We start from the raw sequence: 14,472 nt of genomic DNA on the forward strand, positions 1-14,472 counted from the left end.
ATAATCTAGTCACAACCAAGTATAGAATCTCGTCAATAACGAGCAAACAAAGGCTTCTGGCCCGAGTCCTAGCCTCTAGGACATCGAATTCTACTAAATCAGGTAGTAGGGTCGATCTCGAGCCCTTAGGTTTGAGTTCCCGCACTCAAAACCTTCCTTGGCCAAAATCCTCTATTTGCGTCATGGTGCCCCCAATTAGGGTCGCAACGCCCCCACAATTAAAGTCGTGGCTCTCACAAATAGAGAGCCCAACCCCTAAATCCTCTGGACACGGACCGTAGCGCAACTCTACAAGCATCGCGGCGTGATAACGATTCAGAGAACCGCCTAGGCTCCTGGGTTCATGAGGGTCGCGGAGCAACCCCGCAAACCCAGCTTTCTCTGAACTGAATCCTCCCAAAACTCACCCCAAATCCGCACTAAACCCACAATTCAATCTTTCAACATCCCTAGAGTGTCCCAGGCAACAAAACTTGCCATTCAAATGGATCAAAAACTTGTTGAACCTTATAATCCAAATCAAAACTCAAGAAACATAAGGAAATAGAAACTCATAAATTCAAAGCTTAAATTATCTCTGATTAAGTTGTTTTCCAACTAAATCCTTCGGCTATCAAGCTTTTAATCTTCCCTAGAATCGTTATGACTCTAACCTTGCTTGAATTCGAGCTCTAAAGCTCGAGTTTCCTTCGAATTTGCTAATGAGCGTCAAGTGAGAGAACGGGAGAGAGAAAAAGAATGTTGAACGTATTTTCTATTTATGATAGGTTACTCAGGGCTCAAAAAACCTTAAGCAAATCCCAAGGCTCGCGGTACCCAAAAACGTCTCCGAGGATAAAATAGTCAAAATCCCCATAATTCCCTCCTGGTCTCACTAACGCCAAATATATCCTCGAATATTCATTCACATTACCCAATACCCCGGTAATGTGCTAAATACCCAAAATACACCTAGACTCACCCCGAGTCAAGTATTGCTCTCGTTGTGACTTTCTCGCTAACTTGCTCCCTAGGATCGCCTCGTGCCGAGTAACCCAAATTTATCCACATAATAATGTAGTCTCACACATATATCACATATATGCCAAATATACCCATAACGAGCTAAATTATGAAAATTGCCATTCTGATAAGAAACAGACCCACATGCATATTTAATACACCTAAACATGCATATCAAGTCATATAATAATATAACTCACGTAATCATATAATAATAGTCATTTATATCACATAAATACATAATTTCCATAATTTTCCATCATGACCCCCTAACCAAGGCCCTAAGCCTTATTAGGTAATTTGGAACGTTACAACTATCCCCTCCTTACAGAAATTTCTTCCTTGAAATTTTACCTGAACAGCTCGGGATACTGATTCTGCATATCTGACTCCAGCTCCCAGGTTGCTTCCCCAACCTTGTTGTTCCTCCATAATACCTTAACCAAATGTATAGTTTTGTTCCTCAGGACCTTTTCCTTCCTGTCTAGTATCTGGACTGGCTATTCCTAATAGGAGATATTTGTCTGAATCTCCATATCCTCACAACTCAATACATGAGTCACATCCGACACATATTTCCGAAGGGTCGAAACATGGAACACATTGTATACGGTCGACAGTGCCGGAGGTAAGGCCAATCTAAACGCCACCTGACCAGTCTTCTCTAGGATCTCAAATTGTCCTACAAATCTAGGGCTCAGCTTGCCCTTCTTCCCAAATCTCCTCACCCCTTTCCATGATGAGACTCTAAGGAAGACATAGTCTCCCACTTGGAACTCCACGTTTCTGCGTTTTGGATCAACATAACTTTTCTGACTGCTTTGAGAAGCGAGCATCCGAGCTCTAATCTTCTCAATAGCCTCACTGGTCCTCTGAACTGCCTCAGGATCCAAGTATTTCCTTTCTCATGTCTCATCCCAATGAATGGGTGATCTACATTTCCTACCGTACAACATCTCATAAGGAGCCACTCCAATGGTCGATTGATAGATGTTATTGTAGGAAAACTCTTTCAAAGGAAAAATACTTACTCCAGCACCCTTCAAATTCTAGCACACATGCTCGCAGCATGTCCTCTAATATTTGTGTCATCCTATCAGATTGCCCATTTTTCTAAGGATGATAGGTAGTACTAAACTTTAGTTACGTACCCATAGCCTTCTGCAAACTTCCCCAAAACTTGGAAGTAAATGTGGGATCCTGATCTGACATGATCGACCTTGGAGCCCCATGAAATCGCACTAACTCTCTCACATAGAGATATGCGTGCTAGTCAACTGTATAAGTTGTCCTCACTGATAAGAAGTGAGTTGATTTGGTGTATCGATCCATGATAACCCACACTGAATCATGTTGACCCACGGTCCTGGGTAACCCCACCATGAAATCCATCGTGATGTCCTCCCATTTCCACTCTGGGATGTTCAGAGGCTGTAAAAGCCCTGCTAGTCTCTGATGCTCATCCTTGACCTGTTGACATGTCAAGCACTTAACCACATATTTGTCACATCTGTCTTCATCCTAGGCCACCAATATAGCGATCTCACATCCTGATACATCTTCGTGGTGCATGGATGCAAAGAGTAAAGGGTAGTATGAGATTCATCAAGAATCTCTCGTTTGATAACATTGTCCATCAGAACACAGATCCGACCCTTATACCTCAGCAAACCCATATCTGACACTGTATAATTCCTAGCCACTCCAACTAGAACGTCCCATTTGATCTTTGTCAGTTGTGGATCACCCAACTGACTTTCCTTTATTTACTCCAACGGTGTAGATTCCAGCATAATGTTGGCCAAGTGGCCCACCAGCAACTCTATTTCAGCTCTGATCATATCCACTGCCAACTCCTTGGATATCTGTCTTGCACTGCACAATTGTCTCGGACCTTTTCGGCATAAGGCATCTGCCACCACATTGGCCTTCCCTGGGTAATACATGATTTCATAGTCATAATCCTTCACCAACTCCAGTCAATGCCTCTGTCTCATGTTCAGATCTTTCTGTGTGAAAAAGTACTTCAAGCTCTTATGGTCAGTGTATATCTCACACTTCTCCCCATAAAGGTAATGCCTTCATACCTTTAATGCAAAGACCACTGCCGCCAACTCTAAATCAAGAGTGAGGTATATTTTTTCATATTCTTTCAACTGATGTGATGCATAGGCAACCACATTCCCCAACTGCATAAGAACACAACCCAAAACATGTCTTGAGGCATCACAATACACTAAAAACTTTTCTTGATCTATTGGAAGACTTAGAACTGGAGCGGATTATCGTTGCTTCAACTCTTGGAAGTTGTTCTCACACTAATCTTACCACGCAAACTTCTGATTCTTGCATGCTAGTTCCATCAATGCGGTAGCAATCCTTGAGGACCCTCCCACAAAATGCCTGTAATAACCTGCCAATACAAGGAAACTCCTTATCTCTGGGGCGTTACTTGGCCTTGGGCAATCTCTGGCTGCCTCAATCTTGGCTGGGTCCACCTTGATCCCATCTCTACTGACAATATGACCAAGGAAAGTTACCTGAGGTAACCAGAACTCACATTTCTTGAATTTCACAAACAGTCTGTGTTCCCTCACAGCCTTTGTAGAACCAACCTGAGATGCTGCTCATGTTCTAACCCTGACTAAGAATAAACTAGAATAGCGTTGATGAAGACGATCACAAACCGATCTAGATAATCTTTGAACACCTTATTCATCAGATCCATAAAAGCAGCTTAGGCACTAGTCAACCCAAAGGACATGACTAAAAACTCATAATACACATACCTGGTACGACAGGCAGTCTTCAGTATATCTCCCTCCTTGATCCTCAGCTGATGATAACCAGATCGAAGATCTATCTTTGAGAATAATGTCTTACCCTGCAATTGATCAAACATGTCATCTATCCTTGGCAGAGGATACTTGTTCTTGATTGTTAACTTGTTTAGTTCCATGTAGTCAATGCACATCCTCAGAGAACCATCATTCTTTTTCACAAATAGGACTAGTGCACCCCATGGTGAGAAATTGGGTCTTATAAAACCCAAGTCTAACAGCTCCTGCAACTATACCTTTAGTTCTTTAAATTATGTTGGGGCCATTCTGTACGATGCCCTAGACACTAGCTCTATCTCTGGTGCCAGTTCAATAACAAACTCTATCTCTCTGCGTGGCGGCAACCCTATTAAATCCTCTGGAAACACATCCAGAAACTCACAAACTAGTCTAGTCTCCTCTGGTCCCACTAGCACGACATGAGTGATATTTACCACACTGGCTAAGAACCCTATGCAACCACCTTGAAATAGATCTCTATCCCTCAATACAGATATTATAGGTACACGGGGTCCATGCACAGTGCCAACAAATACAAAAGGGTCCTCACCCTCAGGCTTAAAGGTTACCATCTTCCTCCTGTAGTCTATGGTTGCCCCATACTTCACTAACCATTCCATACCCAGTATCATGTCGAAGTCATTCATAACCAAATCTATCAAATCAACTGACAAATCTCTGCCTTCCACTATCACTGCTAAGGATCTGACCTATATCCCGGATACTAATAACTCCCTAGTGGGCAATAAGGTCTCAAACCCCACAACATAATAATCACATGGTTTAAACATTCTATCAATAATTCTACTAGCAACAAAAGAATGTGTAGCACTAGAATCAATCAAAACAATATAAGAGGTTCCAGCACTAAAAAGTTGACCTATGACTACTAAGGGACAAGCCTCAGCTTCTGCCTGTGTTAGTGCGAACACTCGAGCTGGATCAAGCTGTCTGCCTTTCTTGGTTCTTCCTTTCTCGCTTTCGGGTAATCTTTCTTTAGGTGCCCCACTATCCCGCACAAAAAGTAGGTATTTTCCTGACACTCTCCTATATGGCACATCTACATCTGGCGTACTCTGAAAAGGTCCTCCAGCCCTCATTGCCACCCTGGCGGCCAATCTGAAGACCACGTGGTCTCCTATCAGGGCCTGGAGCTAGAAAGGCATCCAAAGCCTTCCTTTTCTGACCACTGGGGCCTCCGCCCCTACCTGAACTCATAAATGGAGGTCTCATCCTTCTAGTGTCTCTCCTGGCCGCATTCTTGCACCAGATTTTGTTCTCTGCGCTCTCAGCAATAAGGGCCTTCTCTACCACTTGTGCATAAGTCATCACCCCTGGCACGATGGTAATACAAACATCCAGGGCTATCATAGGTTGTAGCCCCTGAATGAATCTTTTCTTCCTTGTCCCATCAGTGGGCACCAAGTTTGCAGCAAACTTGGCTAGTCTATCAAATCTCAGTGCATATTCTGTCACTGACATATTCCCCTGAAGTAGTTTACTGAACTCTTCAGCTTTTGCAACCCTGATGGCATCATTGTAATACTTTTCATTGAGTAGAGTTCTAAACTCTTCCCAATCCAGGGTATTAACGTTTATAGTCTGGGATATCACCTTCCACCAGATTCGAGCATCCTCCCAAAACATGTATGTGGAACATGCTACCCTCTCATTACTAACAACCCTCATGAAGTCCAGGATGGTGGTAACCATGCTCATCCACTGTTCGGCCTTAGCCGGATATGCACTACCCTCAAAAATTGGAAAGTGTTGTTTCATGAACTTTCATAAAGAGGTTCCCATCTGTTCCTAGTCTCTGGTGGTTGTTCTACTGTTGGCACCATCACAGGTGGTGCCTCTGGCAAAATGTTCCATGTAGGAACCCGTTGTTGTCTCAGAAGGCAAATTTCTTCTTCCTTACTCAATAACCTAGCTTGCAAATCAGCAAGCACTTGCTGCCAATTCTCAGGAACTGGCGGAGGGGTCTGACCCTGATCATCATTCTGACCCTGTCTATCATTCTGGCCCTGATCTTCCTAGCCAGCTGATGACTCTATCTGCCATGGAAGCATACTTCCAAGCTTATACCTTGTTGCAATATTCAATTCAGGAAGTTAGGTAATAATAACTAAACCTCTTGCCGTCTCACGGTCCAAGACCAAACAAATGATCATTCACATTCAGCAGTCATGCTAATAAGCATGTCAATTCATGTTCATATCCAAGTATAGTGCTAATAAACACTTTCTTACATTCTTAACCAAATAACAATGTTAATAAACATTTTCTGGCATACATGTATCTATGACAGTGCTAATGAGCGTGTCCTGGCCTACATGTCCATATAACAATGCTAATAAGCATTTCCTTTGCATTCACAAGCAATGTCAATGCTAATAAGCATGTCCTTATCATTCATGCAATAGTTATGGGCCAAGCCCTATCAGAATATCTCACGCTACCTTATAAGGTAGACAGATAAGGCATTTATATCCTTTTTAAGCAGTTAAACACATAACCACATAATTAGTTACCAAACCCTTAGTCGAGCTTGTCTTTAGTGGCGAGTGTACATGCCCAGCCTGTCTTCAAGAACCCTTAACATTGGCACGCTTTTATACCAAGTTGTAACGCTCTGGTTAGCCAAGACTGTTACATTGTGTGTTTTAAATGGTGCTAGGCTTGCTAAACGAGTCGTTTGGCCATAAACGTGATTAATGGTTTAGGGTTAAAAGTTTCTATCAAAAGGAATAGTTATTTCCTTAAAATGTTAAGTTGTACATGGGATCCCATAATAAAAGTTTGCAAAGTTGTTTACAGTTTCAAAAGGGTAATTACAACTCAAAAATTACATCCAGCCGACCTAAGCGGAAAAAATAGGGTTTAACCCTAGTTCCTCTGAGAAACCTTGGTCGTGGCGGTCAAGCAGCTGCATATGTACACATTGCCACCGAAGCTCTCCAACTCATGGATGGTCCAGCTTCCCCTTCCCCTTACCTGCACCATAAAGCACTCGTGAGCCAAAGCTCAACAAGAAAACTTAAACATGCTCATAAGCAGATAATAACAAATTACCAAATTACAATAAGCATGCATAGAAATAATAACTCTAATCATGCATGCATACCATTCATATAAATGACTACAACGTCATATAGGGTCAGCTGCCCTAATTACATGATTAATGAATCATATCGGGGCCCATTTCGGGGCACATGATTAATGAATCACACTGGGGGCCCAGCCCTAGGATATAGGACTAATAAATCACCCCAGGGCCCATTGCCCTATCCTCTGTATAACCATCCTTGGAGTTGGCTCAGTGTATCTGGCACTTAATTTTCCACAACCATTGGGTCGGACAAGCATATGATGCGCTCTTGATTAGGCCTAACCATATCGACCTAACCATATCGACCAGCGCACAGCGCACTATTGCCGCCCTTGACTTATAAGTCAATGCTTTTAACCAGCGCTCAACGCACTATTGTCGTTCTTGACTTATAAGTCAAGTCTTTTCAATTAGATAATACAAACATGCATACATCATATAGCAAATATCCATATGCATAGCATTCAATATGCTTAATTAAACAATCTCAGGCATAACCATAATCATGCACATACTCAGGGGCCCAAGCCTTAATCAAGTCTATATTCAACATTCGGGTGTCCTAATCATGTACGTCGTGTATTGGGTGCAGTTTTCTTACCTCAGGTCCGAGTACAATGTATATTAAGAACAACCCTCGAGCACAATCCTGATTTCAAGCCCCTATTGATAACCTAGCCACAACCAAGTATAGAATCTTGTCAATAACGAGCAAATAAAGGCTTCTGGATCGATTCCTAGCCTCCGAGACATCGAATTCTACTAAATCGGGTAGTAGGGTCGATCCTGAGCCCTTAGGTTTGAGTTCCCGCACTCAAAACCTTCCTTGGCCAAAATCCTATATTTGCTCCACGACGCCCCTAATTAGGGTCGCTACGCCCCCACAATTAGAGTCGCGGATCTCACAAACAGAGAGCGTAGCCTCGAAATCCTTTGGACACGAGCCACAGCGCAGCTCCACAAGCGTCGCGGCGCGATAATGATTTAGAGAACCCCCCAAGCTCCTGGGTTCATGAGGGTCGCGACGCCCAAGAACAAGGCCACGACGCGACCCTGCAAACCCAACTTTCTCTGATCCAAATCCTCCCAAAACTCATCCCAAATCCACACTAAACCAATTCAATCTCACAACATCCCTAGAGTATCCTAGGCAACAAAACCTGCCATTCAAATGGATCAAAAACTTCCCGGACCATAAAATCCAAATCAAAACTCAAGAAACTTAAGGATACAGAAACTCATAAATTCAAAGCTTAAATTATCTCTGATTAAGTTGTTTTCCAGCTAAATCCTTCGGCTATCAAGCTTTTAATCTTCCCTAGAATCGTTATGACTCTAACCTTGCTTGAATCCGAGCTCTAAAACTCGAGTTTCCTTCGAAAATGCTAACAAGCGACAAATGAGAGAACATGAGTGTTGAAAGTGTTTTATGTTTATGACATGTTACTTAGGGCTCAAGTAACCTTAAGCAAATCCCAAGGCTCGGGGTACCCAAAAACGTCCCCGATGGTAAAATGGTCAAAATCCCCAGAATTCCCTCCTAGTCTCACTAACTCCAAATATATCAAAAACTCCAAATATAAAGCCCAACTGGTTGCTCATTAGAGAAAATAAAATAGTGTCTACAGTGAGGGCCCACATACTAAAATAGTGATATGGATCCTAACTGGTGGGACGATCCTGACTCTCCACCTAGGGTGCTGAAAATGACTAAGTGGCTACGTGGAAAGGAAGGGACCTAACGTTGCGAGTTCCTCATCCATGGCTTCGAGGAAATCCCATGAACAAGGAGGCATAACCATGGGAGGTAAATTACGAACCCCATCACCATCACTAGGACCGGGAGAATGACCATAAGTCGATGCTTCACCTGCCATAAAAGCGGCCAATTGTTAGTGGAGGAACTCTCGCCCCTAGGACGACAATGAGATCCAGCCCCACGACTATGAGACTGAGAAAGGCCTTTTTCTACCACACCGGCAACACCTACGTCAGCAAGGTGCACCACTGGGATAATGTCGAACCCCATCCACACAGGATGCTTCTGACGGTTAAGGAACTAGTTAGCACGAAACAACCCGCAATCTTGAAGATGGCTATCAACAAGAAGATATATGTAGGTCCTAAAATCTGCATGCATATTCTACAAATAAGCAAGGCTGCCCTTGTACCCTGTAATAGGACTCGGGTGGTTGAATTTTACTAGCGAAGCCAAAAGCAAGTAAAAAATAAATCCTCAAAAAAACATATATTAATAAAAAAAAGGAGTTTAAATGTGGAGATATTCACTTGGCCTCTGAAAAATACTATGGTGTGCGTTAATGTTCTTGGTAAAATTGGGACATTGTGGTGACCATGCAATAAGTAGAATCCTCAATCTCTCATGTCGGGGTTGAGCCAAATGTCCTAGAAATAATGAATCTCACATGGTGGTGGCTTCCCCCATCCCAAGTTGGGATATAGAACCTTGAGGCCTTTAAAGCTCGATACGCATTGGGTATGATCTGAAAGGATGCCACCCGAAGTATCTGGCGATATCAAGTAGATAAATGTCTAAAGGAAGCAGTGAAGCAGTCTCATAGCTAGTGACAAGGGCTCCAGGCCTGCCAACCCTTGAGAGGATGACTGGGTCGATCTCCAGGTGCGGACAACCGACACTCTATATGGCCTCGCAACTGATGAAATTCTATCATGTGCGCCAACTTAGAGTTAGTCAACTCTGAAGCTGGAATCGCCGACGTACGGGCGCTGGTACCCTTCAAGGCCAAAGGCATTTAATCAAAAATGTGCAAGTGTACATGATAACTCTATAAAAATAGAGTTATTTAAATCTTTTTGTGCATTAAAATAGTTTTGTTCTCAAGTATTTTTAGTTAAATTTAGTGACTTTTAATTAGTTTTTAATAAATATTAATTTTGACATTATTTAGTTTCCTATCTATAATTATTAATCTCAATTTTGTGTATTTTTAGGAGCTTAAATGGAAATATTTAAATTAAATGAGATTAAAGAACAATTGATGCCTCATTCAAAGTCTATGTACTCACCAAAAACCCAAATTGATTAGTGGTTATTTTAATTGGACACATTTCCAATTGGATTGGGCTCATGTAGACTTTATTTGAGATATCTTTAAATCAAAAGAAAGAAGAAGAAAAAAAAGATAAAAGATGAGCCATCACGTATTGGGCTTTGGAAAAGGGAAGTGACAAATGAGACCTTACATCATATATGTGTATATATGTGATGAAGGAAAGCAAATGGGCCACGTGATTAGCCTTGGACATTGCAACCAAGGGTATCATATGCATATGATATATATATCACCAAAGGAAAAGAAGAAGGGGCTGCTACAGAGGGGAGGCCGACAAAAAGAGAACAATGAAGAAAAAGAAGAAGAAAAAGAGAAAAAGAGAAAGTTTATTTGAGTGTTATTTAGGGTTTTAGTTTTGCATTTTAATTTTGAGATTGGCAAATTTTCAACAGAAGAAGAAGAGGAATTTGGAAGAAAAAATTAGAGTCTTGTGACAACTCTAAATTGGGTTTTTATTTCTATCTTTCTCTCTTTTTCAATTTTGTAATTTTTGCACAATTTATGTTGAGCTAAACTTTTGAGACTTGAATGATTAAAGACCCCCTTTTTCATGTATTTCAAGTTTGAATGCATTACTTAAGCTAAATTTCCATTGTTCATTCAAGTGAGCTTCATGTTTATTTACTGTTGTTGTTTGGAAATTAATGGCAGGTTATTAAGCTGGATTTAATACTGGAAAGGTTAAATCTAGTAGTTGGTACTTGAATGATGCAAGAGAACACCCATTTTCTAGGTTGTTCTTAGTAAGTAGAATAGGAATATTTTACTACCTTGCATAACTTTGAGAATTGATGATTAAATTATGTTCTTGAATGTGATTTAATATAAGAATATATTGGGTTAGATGATAGAACTTATTTTATGAGTTTTGGAAAAGTCTCATGGGCTTGTAAGGAATTCTAGTTAACTCTGTGCGTTTTGCTGAAGTAATGCTGTAACAACTGGGCAGATAAAACATAGGGGGGATTTAGCTATTCAAGTCTATCATTCCATAGATACTTTTTCTTGCAGTTAATTTTCTAGCGTTTGTAGCAATATTTTAATCTTGATTCCAGTTTAATCATTTTATTTTAGTTCACAACATCCAATCTATTTATTTTCTTAAAATTCCAAATTATTAAATAATTGGTTTTACATTAAATTTGACTTGCAATCCCTGTGGAGACGATCTTACTTATCACTTTATTACTTGTTTGACGATTGCGTGCACTTGCGTATACAATTTTCACAACAATTTTTTGGCGCCGTTGCCGGGGATTGTTTTTAGTGAAATTTTTCTTGTTAAAATCAATTGCTTTTCAATTTGGTTTTTATTTTTCATCTTTATTTTTCTTGTTCCTTTTTACGTTTTGTTTGTTTGATTGTCTTGCAAGGAGCTTGAGATGTCTCATCGGCAAGTTCTCATGAATTTTGTTTAACACGACTTGGAGCCCTTGTATGAATCATGGTGGAGATACAAGGCATTTCCAATGAGATTTCCATATCATGGGCTGTCCAAAGAGTGTCAATTAGAAGTATTCCTTAATGGGCTGAATTCCACAACAAGGGAATGGGTAAAAAAAGGAGATGGTACCACCAATTTCTACCAATTATCATTGGAGGAAGCCTATTGGATGTTGGAAGATATGGCAACATACAATGAATGGTGTTGTAATTTTCCAAACAATGACCATGTTTGGGAGGACAACTACAACAATTTGGAGCAAAATTTTGACACTTATACTCAAGGACCAAATGATGAGATTTTGGAAGATTTTCAAGAGTTCAACATAGAAGAAGAGCCTCATCAAATGGCTCAACCAAGCTCACTTGAGGTGTTGATGATGGAGTTCATGGCTAAAAATGATGCCTTAATTCAAAGCCAAGCTTCATCCTTGAGGAAATTGGAGAACCAATTTGAGCTTTTGGTCAATGAGTTGTGTGATAAACCCTATGAAACTTTGGGTAGTGATATGGAAAATTCAAAGGAGGAAGAAGAAAGTGAAAATGTCATTTTGAGGAGTGGTGATGAGTTGGAAATTCTTGGGGAAAGTTTTGAGCAATTACAAGAGCCCACTTCAATCCAAAGTAATGAAGAAAAGGATGAGGAAGCAAGCTTTTCAAGTTTGTCAGCATTTGTTGCTGCTCATAATGCTGCAGCATGTTCACAGCAAAATCACCCAGATTTTGACAAAATTCAGCAACAAAAAGATTCCATTCCTCAACCTAGTGAGTCATTAGTCATGGAAGCCTACACCTATAAAGATCCTTTTTGGCCACTACCTCCTCCTCCACCATTGGCATGGTACCTTGGCATCCATCATGTGCATTCATCGAAATCAAGTCAAGTTGAGCATTTGGCCTATTCAATTCCATATCTCGCCAAGCTTGAGGGCATCCACAACAAAGACCCATTTGTGAGGGCATATGCCACTCTCTATGGGCGGAAGCCGCTCTTTGACGAGTGCTTCTCAAAAAGTCAAGCCGACGACTTTAAATTAAGCGCTTTTGGGAGGCAACCCAAGCTTTCTAAACTTTGTCTTTGTTTTGTTTTAAATTCAATAAATATGCAATGTTAAATGGTTTTGACAATTGCATTGTAGTTTTTTCTTTCTTTCTTTTCTTTTTCTCTCTTGTAGGTGCAAGCATAAAGTCAAATGGAATTGGGTGCACTTATGGAGGTTGACACTAGCAAGTTTGCACATCATTGACTAGGGGAGTTCTTCTTTAACTCTTCTTTATTTATTTTTAAACTTGCTCACACATATTTGAGAATTTTGTGCTTAAACATGTTTTGGGAAACTAAATTTTTCTTTTTATTTTATTTTGCTTGTTTGAAAAAAATAAAATAAAATTGAGGCATATGTGCTTTGGTTTGGTGATTTTCCACATTCTAATACATGATTGATAGTGTGCATAGCTTGTTGAAAAATGTAAATATTGTTTGAGCTTGTGACTAGTTCTTGTGTTAGTTTCATTTTGATTGAGATATGTCCAATTTTGAGCACAAATGCCTTGATCTCTAAATTGTGTGTGATTTGGTGAAAGTTTATGTGAATATGTGATTTTGTGATCTCATAAGTCTTAGAATTTGTTTGATTCTCTCTTGAGGCGAAATCCTAGACGAGACTAAACCAAGGACATGATTTAGGCCATCTTTGGATCTTTTGAGCCTTTTAAGCCAACCATGATATAATTTCTATCCCTAGTCACCCCCTTGAGCAATTGATCTTTTTCTTGTTAGCCACATATTAGTCTAGCTTTAAAATAATCTTTCAACTTTTTCACCTTTACCTTAAGCACTTTTTTTTTTAGGCATATTTTGAGTGGTGTCATGTAGGGGAGGGTGAAAAGAAAGTTTGGAGATTTTTTTTATTTGTTTGTATAAAAAAAAAATGATGATGAAAAAAAAAAAAAGAGAAGAAAGAGAGATTTTGGTGAGAGGTTGCATTAGCTTCTTTTCTTGTTTTCAACATTGGGGACAATGTTGATTTTAATTTTGGGGGTGAGGTATATGTTTCTCATGGAGTCACTTCTCTTTGTGTATATATATTTTGTATTTAAAAAAAAAGAAAAAAAAAAGGAAAAAAAATTAAAATAAAGAAAGAAAAGAAGTGCTACACTCAAGTATTTCATAGCAAAAATATAAGTTTGGGTGTAGCATCTTAAAATATATATATATATATATTCAATAAAATGTTTGTGGCAAGAGAAGTGACAATAATTTTTGTGAGGTATCCAAGTAGGGAAGTGATTGTGAGCTCTTTATTTGGTCCTAAAAAGGATAATGTGCTTAAGGTGATTTGAGCTCAAATTTATATCTTTTATCATGCCTTCACCCAAGCCTAACATTACAAGCTTGAAAAAGTCCTATTGATCTTTGGTTTTGTGTTTGTCTACATTAGTGGAGAGAGAGATGAAGAACAAACATATGAGACTTTGTCATTTTAGAGATTTTGTGCTTAATTCATATTTGCATAAATTGATCTAAATTGCATGCAATAATTTGAGAAAAGGCATTTCACACACACACTTGGAGTAATCAAAATTGGAACGAAACTTGTTCTTGAACTTTTCACAATCATCGGACAATCTTTATATTTTTCTCTAAGCTATGTTCACTAATCAATCTCTAAGGGAAATTTGGAGATCACCAACTTTAGTGTCATATTGCCCCTTGCTCTTGTTTTATTTTGTTTATTTTTCTTTTTGCTTGAGGACAAGCAAAGTTTTAAGTTTGGGGTGACAATCAATAAGTAATATGATAAGTTGAGTATCGTCTCCACATGGATTGAATTAGCAAATAATTGTGCACAAATCAATTACCAAACAATTTAATAGTGATGAAAAATAAATTGAAAATGCTTCAAAATAAAATAAGATGACAATCTAAAAGCAATAGAAATTCAATTTGGTGAAATGGGCTTGAATTATTAAATTCCTC

This window comes from Humulus lupulus, chromosome 4 (assembly GCF_963169125.1).
Source record: "Humulus lupulus chromosome 4, drHumLupu1.1, whole genome shotgun sequence".
Taxonomy (NCBI): domain Eukaryota; kingdom Viridiplantae; phylum Streptophyta; class Magnoliopsida; order Rosales; family Cannabaceae; genus Humulus; species Humulus lupulus.